The following is a 12,463-nucleotide window of genomic DNA, read 5'->3' on the forward strand; positions in this document are numbered from 1 at the left end:
CTTTTGGGCTGTTTATTCAATTTTCAGAGGATAATTGACGATTTCCTTAGTACAGTTATTAACGCAAATTACTTTGAGGGATATTTCGGAAAAACAAGTCAGCATGTCGCAAATCGGCGGCATCACTGATATGATTTTTGCTAAAAGTTTTGGAAGAGCATTGTTTAACCAGTAAGCCGCAGTCTGATCAGCGTGGAAATTCTTCTTACTCCTTTTCGTATATTCCTTCTGGTGCTAAATAAGAGAATTCATTTGAACATCAAGACGTTTGTGATGATTTCCTTTATTCTCATCAACGTTTTGTTTGAACAAGTATCCATATTGGAAGGAGAAATTAGATGCTAGTCACTATTAGGGCGAAATGGTAATTATCCTTTCGGATTCTTGTCATTGTGTTCTTATTGATTTTACCTTAACTCTCAAAACAGAGTATTGACCTTAAAGGAAAAAAAGTCGAGGTGCATATTAGAATTTCGCAATGGCAAGACGGGAGTAGATGACAATTCCACCGTTACTCGCCTTGAAGGGTTTCAACACGTTAGAAACACTGCAAAACACCTGTTTGCCACAGCATGAGTGACAGAAAGATTAGCAAAATAATTGGTTTTTCATCCCTTACTTAGCAAAAGCTTAGGCTTTTAAAGCCATCACCGTTTGGGTCAAACGCCGTCATGTAACGCGGTTCTAGTTCAGAAACCAGTGTGTAAAGATGTGCCATCATTCGAATAAAAGCTATTGGTAAGTGCTTCCCCGACGTATTGTTTACTTTGCTATAAATAGGGTTAGTAATCCTGTTGTATCTGTGGATGAAAAAAAATTGTCACTATTCAAATTGAAAGCTCAGTTTTGTGCCGCTAACGCGTTCTAAAAACTCGCGTCGTATTCTAAAATAGCCCAGAAAGGGCACTTTTATCTTATTTTGGAAAGATTTGGGTTAATCGGCTAGTCGAATGTCAAAAATGTGTATAAAAGAAGTAAATTTTACCGCATTTAAAGGGTATATTTTGCCAAACGTTCGCTTATGCTGCCTTCCATCGACGAAAATAAACTGAGCATTTGACTTTTTGGACAAAGAAATTTCTAACGTAGTATCTTCGTTGTTATATTTTGTACGTTTTATAATTTTAGTGGATATAATTCAGTCACACAGACTGATTGATTGATTGATTGATCCTTTGTAGCATCCATTTTCCAATGTCAGTGTCTGATACAAAAGCAAAATGTTCATGGCAATTTCTAACATTAGTTTCAGTTGATACAAAGCCAAAATGGCCAAAGAAATTTCCAACGTTAGTTTTTGATACAAAAGCAAAATGGTCATGGAAATTCCCAACATAAGTTTTTGTTACAAAGGCAAGATGGGCATGAAAATTTCTAACATCAGCTTTTGATACTAAGGCAAAATGGCCATGGAAAGTTCCAACGTCATTTTTTAGCGGAAGTTCAAAGTGAACATTGAAATTGCATCGTCATTCTTCTGGATAAAATGCTAAATTTCCAGCCTTCCAAGACAATTTGCCTTTTCTGTACACAAAAAATAATGCAAAGAAATATAGAACGAACACCTACATAACATAATAATAATTATAATAATAATAATAATAATAATAATAATAATAATAAATAAAATAAATTCTTTATTACAGAACCTCAATTAAAATCCTATTTACAATCAACCTGCTGTTACAAAAAAATCCAATTAATTCATCGAAACACTATTCATTCACAATTTCTAAAAAAAAGAAGTAACTTAACCTTACATAAAAGAAGAGGAAATAGATATAATTAATAACAAAAGTTCAAAATTCTATAAAATAGAGAATACCATTATGCAGAGATATTAAGATCATACAATCGAATCATACTAATGACGGCTAAACCAGTGTCCATAAAAAAGCCCTAAGTATAAAAGCATATAGACACGTATTTCAGATATCCGCACTAGCGACAGTTATTTCACAGTCTAATAATTGCTCTATCTTGCTACGAAACGGCGTTCGCGAACCTCTGTATAAATATAATAATATATAATAATAATAATAATAATAATAATAATAATAATAATAATAATAATAATAATAATAATAATAAATCAGATCTTAGTGAATGACATAAACCAAAGTGCTCGATAATACGCTACTATTACTAAATAGAAATTACACTGCTGAAATAATTCAAATTGAATACAATAGGCTTTTGACCACTCTCAACTTCTCAAAATTGGCTGTTTAGATCAAGTGAGTTTTTTTTTAATTTCTGATCTCAGTTATCTATCCGATATCACACATGCCATTTTAGCACAACAGTCGCACTTCTACTGCACCTGAAAATTAAAGTAACAACAGAAAAAAGATCAACATTATTATATAGTTTACATTAGTTTAGGTTACTGATGCAGTAATGAACGGTAATCGAAACGCGTTACGTAAAAGGCGGAAAAAAATCCAAAAGTAGAACGCACGTTATCAATTATATTTCCGTTCATTTGCACGTAAAAGAAATACAACCGTGTAAAAAAAATATATTTTTCCTGTTTTTAATTCGAAAATGACGGCAACCTTTACAATAAAACAACTTTATCTCGTTCTGCATAGGAACCCACCCAGGGCGTGCAGTATCTATCTCTTTGCACGTGCAAACAAGAGCACATAAAATACTTTTTTTTGTAATCAGCAGCGATTGGCTTCAGTTTCTAATTCATATTCATGAGTAATTTTGCAAGCATCTCGCGGATTTCTGGGTCATGCTTTCGAAACATCGGTTGAACCGTTGAAATTAAAAGCGAAAAATGGTGAAATTTGAAGGCATTAACGAAGGAAAGAAGTTTGCACAAACATAGAAGGTAAGTCTTGCTTTGTAAATAATTATTGCCGGCTTAAGTTTGTACCTTTTAGTTGACTTTTAAAAACACGTGCGCTAGTTTGTTGTTCGCTTAAAGCAGGTTGCTCGGAAACTTGTCTATAAAACAGATATTTTAGCCTCATTTCTGACTCATTTCTGCTCTGTAAAATACACTACTACCTTGAAATATACTACGATTGTTGTGTATCCTTGTTACTTCAGCATTTGAAAGAATGTTGAAACTGTTCTGTTTAGTCAAAAATGCACGCCGTTAACAACACCGTTAACCATGAAGCCATAATGATTGATGCGCGCAAAATTTGCAAATCGTTAACATACATGGGATAGTCATTTCTAAATGCTATTTGCTAACATAGGTAATAAAATAGGAAAGAGAAATAGGAACGAGAATTGTATCTCCAGCGATAGCATTTCTTAAAAGCGGTTCTAAATGCATATAGCTAGTTTGCTTGTTTTTAGAAATTGTAATTGCTCTTGCAACTTAATTGAAATTGGATGTTGATGCGTTAATCTGCTATTTCAGACAAGCTTGGTCAGTAATTTATATAGAGGGCAGGCTGGAATCACCGAATAAAGACAAAACTGCAAAGTTGAGAACTTTCAAATGATGCAATCAGTTTGTTTACAAAAATTGGTGGGGATTAAAGTACAGAATACTTTGCTGGCTTGACAGTACAGTGGCTGATTTAATTTGATTTCCAAAACATGCATGGTAACATGGCAGCATGTTTGTAACCCATTTAGTTTGGGTCGTGGGGATGGGGAAGGGAGAGAATAGAAAGTTTTTGTATGCAATGAATTAAAAAACTTTAATATCCAAGAAAAACCCACTAAATTTGATCTAGTGTTTACATGACATTGTTAACACAATCAATCAATCAATCGATCAATCAATCAATCAATCAATCAATCAATCAATCAATCAATCAATCAATCAATCAATCACTCACTCACTCACTCACTCACTCACTCACTCACTCACTCACTCAATCAATCAATCAATCAATCAATCAATCAATCAATCAATCAATCAATCAATCAATCAATCAATCAGGATGGGTTATTTTATCACATTATTTTTAAAAATGGTGGATAGCAGCGATAAGATGGAGTCTGGAAACAAGCTTGAAGTGCCAGGTGTGTCCGCATTGATCGGTGGCGAAAATCGCTTCCGATTTTCGCTGGCGATCAAATTAATGATGATAACGACGGTGATGCTGATGATGAGGCGTATAAAGTTTGCATGAAACGTTTTTGAAGGTGAAGTTCAACTCAAATTTCGAAAAATATGGCTGTCAAATCTAGGAAAAGGCACAAAGTTTGGTGGTCTTTTCTTTATTATAAAAAAAAAAGTTAGGGATGGCATAGGGTTAAAGTTAAACAATCAAGCTGGTATCCAGAGGGGTTCCTGCGTATCGACCATGCAATACGACTTAGATTTTAATACCTAAAAACTACAAAACATGCTTAAAGGAAAAATAAACCAGTAATATCTGTACATTCCGTGAACCGGTCAGTTCACCCACGAACTTGTCATTCAGAAATGTGAGAATGAATTTTTGAAACGCTTTTCGTTAGTGAAAATGACTTTTGAACAGGATCTAATTCAGCAGGGCTATAAATACGGTTGGGGTGAATCACTGTATGAAATTTAGAGTCACTAAATTTGTACAATTTGTAAGATCCACATCTCTAAGGACTGGAAACTTAAAATGCCCAAACTTTCGCGTATAGCGTATTTTTAACGCCTTTTGATCTACAGGTCGATTGCATTGCTGCCATGCTGGTGCCAAAACAAAATAAAATTTGCTCACATAGTTGGCATAAAAATGGAAGTTAACTCCCAGAGAAGAAAAATCTTATTGTTCCTTACCACCAACATGGCCGCCATGACGTAACGTGTAATAAACCTACTGAAATTCTGATTGAAATGAGAATTTAGCCATAACCATTTTTGATACTCAGAGCACGACTAGGCTTGTTATTACATAACGTTGAAATGCTCGCAGAGAACAATTCTATGCACGTTATTGCTGTTGCTGTGGCCAGCCTCTTTTTTTCTCTCCCGATGCTTTATTTGACCGTCTGGTGTCTGAAAAAGGAAAACGAAATAGTGAAATAAATTAGCACGTTCAGTTTGATGGGCGCAGAGTTTTGTAAAAATAAGTCGTCCCAGCGTAAAAATTATGCGAAAAAACATTTGGAAACACCATTATTGCAGAAAAATGAGTTGGCGAGAACAATTCTTATAACGTTCTCGTAGAATGCGTACATTTGAACAAGACAGAAAATAAACATCTTATTTAGATAGCGTAGGTGATATATAAATATCTGCTATCCTAGTCTACTATTCCGATACCCTTGTCATTGTCTTGATGTACCAGTTAGTTCTTCCAACTAATAACGAGATACATGTTCGGCATTCATTTATGAGAATATATTGAGCATGTGTAAAAGGTGTGATTAAGTAAGTTAGTTGTATAGTTGTGTAACTTGCCATTTATGTCAAGTTTCTTAGTTCAGCTCTCTAATCTTCAGCAGTAGTACAAGCCCAGGAAGGAAGGAAAGAAGTAAGGAAGGAAGCCTTTCAAGGACAAAAGAAGGGCTGAACATTGGTGAACGTTTTGGACAATTTTGAGGTAGGAAATTTACTTTTATTAGCATTAATTAAGTCGTAACGGAAAAGACTTAAAGTTCCAGTACAAAAGGTTGCTCGGTACACTTCGAGTTGAAAATGAAATAACTTGAACCGATTACACAAAAACATTTTTGAACGACAAGTTTCCTCCAAAAACAATGAAGTTTTAGATGCTATTTCGCAAATCGTGCAATCGTTTCTTAAGGTTTTTTCATTAAATGAACCGGGATATTAGTCAATAGTTTTTGTACTGAAAAGTGATTTATTGCTTACAACATGTGCAACAGTTTGTTTTACTGGAGCAAGGAACGGAAAGGATCACTCAAAATCAGCGAACGATACAAAATCTCAATGCATTTTTCGTTCGAAGAATTAGTTATTTTAGACTTGTCTTCAAGAAGACCAAAATTCGGAGACCTGTCGATCTTTACGATTTCCTAAAATTTCACGCTCAGTGCAATTCATTCCAATAGAAAATCGTGTAGGAAGAACGCCAATTTTTAAATTTGGGTTTCTGATAAAATTTAAAAATGTAAACAAAAATCATGTCGTTTGAAATTTGAATTTTACAGCCAACTAAGACGCACATGCAGACGCAAAAATTCAGGAGAAAAATGTGAATTCTCTGATGTAATATATCAAACACGAGAAAGCCTGTTTCATCAGATATCCAAACACTGAGAAGTAGGTTGAAAAAACGAGGCGCAGCCGAGTTTTTTTAAGCGACTTCGAGGTGTTTGGATATCTGATGAAACACACTTTCGAGTGCTTGATATGGCTTCTCAAATGATCAATAATTCTTGGAGAAATTCAAGGCTAAAGTTGGCAAAATTTTATGGTAATTAGGATCACATATCCAAACCACGGTCACGGTAGTGATTTTCTTTGTTTTCTCTTGATGAATTATAATGAGGTTGAGAACGATCGTTCATTTATAATTTGCTTTAGATTTTGGAAATTTGTAGTCCTTTATTTAGTCATTTGAAAGCTCGCATTTCCACAAGTTTGTGATTTGTGTTGCTGAGGAATTTTGCTGATCAAATCTGAGACAGACACGGCTTTTTGGATTTCAAAGAAATTTGTGTACATTTGGCATTTATAGTACCTGACAGTTTTATTATAATGCTTGAAGCCTTACCATCTTACGATTTCGGAGTTGAATTTCAACCAAAGATTTTAACTTCAATTCAGTGCTCACAGTTGGTTTTATGGGTCTTGCATTTATCTTACTTGTCAGTAAGAAAAAAATAGTTTCAGCCGAACCGAATTCTCTCTATCGAGACAAATCGATAATTGCTACTGCGATTAGCCTTTTAAGAACGTCTGGAAATATTAATGTCAAGTTTCTTCACATTTTTTGAAGTAAAAGCACCTTCGCCAGAATTGATTGACTTTTGTTACAAATTCTGTTTTTATCTCCAAATTGCACAAAAATAAATCACTAAAAAAACCATAGTTGAGGGAAAAAAAACCCAGTAAAATTCGCCGGCTGTATCGCGGCTTGAACTCCAAGCCCCTACGAAGCAACTTAAATTTAACGACGGCAGAGATGAGGCCGTCGTTCTCTAATTCAGGGCGCGTGCTTAACCACAAGACCACCGAGGCATTGCATGATAAATGATGGTCAAAATTCGATAGAAATAGGTTGTGGGTCCTATTGTTTGCAATGAATCTATTAACGTTAATTAGTCCTTCCACTTGAGTACTTTGAAACCCTGATAGCAAGGTCGTGAACGCGTGCAAATTGTCCATATTACAATAGACTGACTTGCGATTTATTTTCATAGAACTCGATTTTCGATCCCAATTTTACTGAGGCAAAATTTAAAATGGATTTACGACAATTTCAACGAAAAAAGATTGATTGTTAGCGTTTACTTTTTTGTAAACATCTTGTATCTCAGTATGAATTTCACAGTGTGTAAAACAAATAATTTAAGCCGGTCATACGCTTTTGTTACATGATTGTTGTTGACTTGGGTAAAATTAATGTAGAGTCTATTGTCTTGTAGTTGTTTATCTCAAGTTGGATTAAACGCAAGACGAGGAGCAAGAAGAACGCGCTAGCAAGCATGGAAGGAACTCGAAGTTACAACTGAAGACAAGAGAAAATGAACGTCGAGGAATTTTCTGGACGCGTTAAAGGTAGAGGATGTAACTTAATTATCGATCGGAGCTAAACATGAAGTTCCAGTTTAAAAATTCAAAGAAAAACCTCAAGTCATGAAATTGACGTTAAAGCTTTAATAACAAAATTCAACAAACAAACTGATTTTCTTTTCTTATCTAAATTTCCACGAAAAAACGCTGAGATTTTAGATTTTAATTACTTGGTTGCTAAACCGTTTTTGATCGCATAGAAATTGGAAGGAGACACATTTGGCTTGAAGATGGTTACATTTCAGGCCGAGTAATAAGTTTTTTAAAAATGCTATAAATTTTAGTTTGGGACTTCTTGTTTACAACGTCTGTTCAGTACTGGAACGAAACACGCATTCGGTATTCACTAATAAGTGCAAGATACAAAATCCCCGCACACTAGGACAGCAGAGGATTCCTTGTTTCTCACAAACGTCCTTAATTTTAGTGAAAATTCATTTCTCTAGCTGGAATCCTCTCTATACGATTGGTTGAAGGCTCGAGGTGCAAATTTTTACTCGAAAACATGGAGTTTCCATTATTTTAAGTGAAAAATGTCAATTTCACGATTGCAATTTAGTTCCTTGAAATCTTTAGGAATATTTCAAATCTAAACTCTCTTTTGAGTTTAAAATAATTAAGGGTATTTTTGAAGGCGCACCAAAATACTTTCAGCATTAAAATGCGAGCTCGTATCATGCACTTATCATGTTATTTGTTTTTTAATTCTATTCGTTTTCTCGTTGTTGCCATTTTCAAAGAGTGCAAACATAGTTTGAATATAGCGTTTATGTGGAAATCAAAGTCTTTGTACACATCAGGCTTATAAATTTCATCAACAAAATTCTCTTAAATATATCAAGAATTGCACATGCAATAAAATCTTTTACTAGTCTTTTCAGTTTAAAACTTGAAATGTTTTCATTCGATTGCCACACAAACTCAATTCGCACCATGTTTCTACTCTTGAAAACAACTAACAAATTTCGTGAATGTGAGAAAGTTAAAGTTAGTTTGTCAGTATTGTACTTCAAAGATCATTCATTTATTCCTGAAGTTTTCATTGTCAAAATAAATCTTAGCTGAGTCAATATTTTTCGTTTTGACTTCAGTAATTTATTTCACAATATCGTCAACCAAAAATGGTTCATTTACTTTCACCACTTTGTTTTGTAATATATATCAATTAGTCAATAAAGAATTTAAAACTTTACTATTTCATTGTTCGACTTTACTTGTCTTGTATTCATTACAATAACAATGAAAAAAAAAAAATTAACCGCGATTTTAAAAGGAGCCTGGTAACTAGTCATTCTGTAGGCTATCTCTTTTACTTTTTTTTGCCTAGGAGAGGTTGCCGAAAAGAAAAAAAAGTTCTGCCCTTTTAACACGGGTCTAGCACAAAATCAAAAACATCTTGACATCTGAGGGGCTAAATCCGGCTAAAACCTGCACGGATTTTTCCCGCCAAAAGACAAAATTTTTTTTGACTCAATACTAGAATACCCCCATCAAAAGCACGGCGCTTTTCTTCTTTTTAGGAATCAGAATAGACAAACATATTAACAGGAAATAATAGCCTTAAATATTCTAGATTTCAAGCCCCCTTTAAAAGCACGAGAAAAAACCCAAAGTTCTGCCCTTTTAAAGTGCTACTATGATCAAATTTTTACCACTTGAATTTTTAGGTTTATCGCATAGAATTCTAGGAAAGATTAAAGACGCCATTTACCGTTTCTAAATATCTGCATTGGTTCCGGAGATATTTAAGTTTGAAAAGTGTGTAAAATATGTAAATGAGAGAACTCATGACGTCATACCCTCAACTCAATATAACAAGTATATAAATAGAGCTATCCCAGTCAATTTACAGCAGAGACCATTGAAACCTAGCAGGCCAATAGTTCTAAAGGCAATACACCTACAGCTATAAAAAATTGGTTCCCATGGCAACTCTCTCTTTTCCAGTCCCCTCCAACCTGATTTTAATATTTTAGAGATTTTCAGCTTGAAATACATTTAACAAGGCCACGAACTCGACCTAACATATTTATACGCTTGCTGGATCATGCAGATGAAGCACCAATTGCAAATATCAAAATAGAATGCCAAAGGTGGCCAGCAAAGCCTTAAGTATCAGGGAGGACTGGAACCCAGTATGTTGCCATGGTAACAAAACTGATAAGCTCATATTGTGGAGCGCAGCTAGAACAATGTCACTGCAAAGAGTCAAGCATTTCGGATACAAATTGGTTGAGATATCCTTTTTCATAATATTTGATCAAAATTCGGTTGAGTTTGTGACGTCATCACTTGGCTAATTTGCATATTTTAAAAACTTGAATATCTTTGGAACAAAAAGAGATATTTGAAAATAGTAAAATGCATTCTTCTCGTACAGACTACTTGTTTATGTTTTAAAGTGGCTTAGATTAGAAAGACGCGAATTTTGTCAGTAGCACTTTAAGGGGGCAATTTACCTAAATTTGAATGAAATTTAAAGAGGTTTTAGGAAGGGATAGAAGAAAGAAAATGATTTTTGGAACACCAACAGACAGTTGATACCCACGCAAGAGCACCCCGGGTTGTTAGTGGACTAGCTTGGTATCCGTCTATTAATTATTAAATACAAATTCTAATTTTAAAACTTCACTAAATCTTCAATATTTCTTATTTCTCTTAATTTAACCAATCCTTCTAAAAAAAACTACTCCTCCCAAATATATTCAAAAATCACCCAAAAATTTACAAAATACTCCACAACACAGATTCACGGGATAATGATAGGGTTTTTGGATTGCTTGAAACGTGAATGAGAAATTGCCGTTAAAGCCGTGTCGAGTGGCAGAAAAATGGCGTTTAGGTGAATTGCCCCCTTAACACAGGTCTAGCTTAAAACCAAAATTATCTTTACTTTTGAAGGGCTAAACCCGTTTAAAACCTGTGCGGATCTTTCCGCCAAAAGCCTTTTTTTTTACTCAGTACTAGAATACCCCGACCAAAAGCGCAGCTCTTTTTTCTTTTTTTTTTTTGTCTTTTCTAGGCAACAAGACTTCAACAAACCATTTTAAATAAAATAGCCTACTGACGACGCATTATTCTTTAACTCTTTTAAAAAGCGAAGAGTATATAGATATTCTGGATTGAAAGAAGTATCGGCAAATTTTAAATACTTAAGTACTTAGAATTTGGTATTAAAACCTTAAAACATGACGCTCTTTCTTCGATGTAAAATCCAAAATTCGTACTGATTGACGTTTTCTCAATTTAAATATCCCATCATTAGAAAACAAGAAAAATCGCGCTTTTTGGAGCAAAGTTACATGTTTCAGGGCCCGGTTTTACTCAAAATGAAGCTTCTTCCTGTACAATCCGACAATTTTTGACACAAATTGAAATGTTTGCATGGGGGAAAAACTGTCGAAATTCGATGCCAGATAATTTCTGTAAAAAACCCTTAAGATTAACTAAGATAGAAAATTATTCTGACAATGGTTGAAATTTTGCAGGGCTCAAACGGTGACTAAGCATACTTTCACTTTTCGATACAATTTTTTTTGCAAATATTTGGCACCAACTCAATTTTTGACAGGCTGCATAACAATATAAACCACGATAATACTCTTTCAAGCTACTCTTCATCATTCAGGATTTAGACTAGAGGCAGAATTTTATACTACACTGATTTCAAGTTTTCGAATCACAAATTTTCAGATTTTAAATTTTACAACAATTTTTTGTTGTCGGATTTTCTTTTTAATTTCGTGCAGTTTTCATTCCAGTTTCAAAATAATGGCGGATTGTACAGAACAAAGGTCTAACTTGGACCAGCGTTAACCGTCTTTAAAGCACAGACTTACCATTCTCTTTGTATGGTCAACTGTTCTTTTAAATGGTGGGTTCGGTTAATAATGTGGAAAAGCTTAATTTTCTCTTTTCAAAAGACGTTCAAAATACGAATATGATGTCGAACTTTGTTGATTCGAAGATTGGGAGCATAGTTTTACAATGTCAAATTTTTCAAAAGCCAACATAATGGTTATACTTTTGAGCGTTTTCATTTTTAACATTTGTTACAAAGCTCTGAGTATCACCTTTAGAAACCATTAATCTTATAACCGACGCAGCAATTTAAAAGCACAGTCAACCCAAACAAGCAGAGGATGGTAAATCTGTGGCTCAATTTACCGGACACTTTAGTTACATACCCCAATGCGTTTCACCCCAACGATAACAATTTCCTCCAAACATCACCATATCTGGGTCAGACATTTTTTCTCTGCCATGTATTAGTGTTTTTTCTCTATAGTTTTTATAACATGTAAATGAATTCAATTGTTTTTTTTTTGTTTTGGTTACTAGAGCGGTTTTCAATAAATTTTCGAAAACCCTATAAAGCCAAAGTAGTTATTCTAACCATCACAACAAATGTAAACAGCGCAATGAACCAATCGGAATTCAAAGACAATACATGTAGCCGGTGCCAAGCGCGGAAAAACGAATACTTTTTGATGCGTTTTGATGAGAAAGTGGCAGGAATTTTGCCAACCAACCAACAGAAAAAACGTCGCGGAAATGAAAGGCATTAGGGCGACCATATGTAAACACATATTTAATTTATGAAATCTTATAAGAAGGTCCGATTGCTTTTCAACAAGTAGTTCATGAACACAAGATGATAAAGAAGAACTTAGGAACGAGGAAGTTTTCAAGAAATCACGATCTTTTTCACAGAACGCGAACAAACGTCCTCTAAAAAAGTGATCCCTTAACAAATGTAAGAAGGGTGTGATCAGTGTTTGGATGGAAGCCGCTGAGCATTCA

This window comes from Pavona decussata, unplaced genomic scaffold, assembly GCF_977016875.1.
Source record: "Pavona decussata unplaced genomic scaffold, jaPavDecu1.1 SCAFFOLD_53, whole genome shotgun sequence".
Taxonomy (NCBI): Eukaryota; Metazoa; Cnidaria; class Anthozoa; order Scleractinia; family Agariciidae; genus Pavona; species Pavona decussata.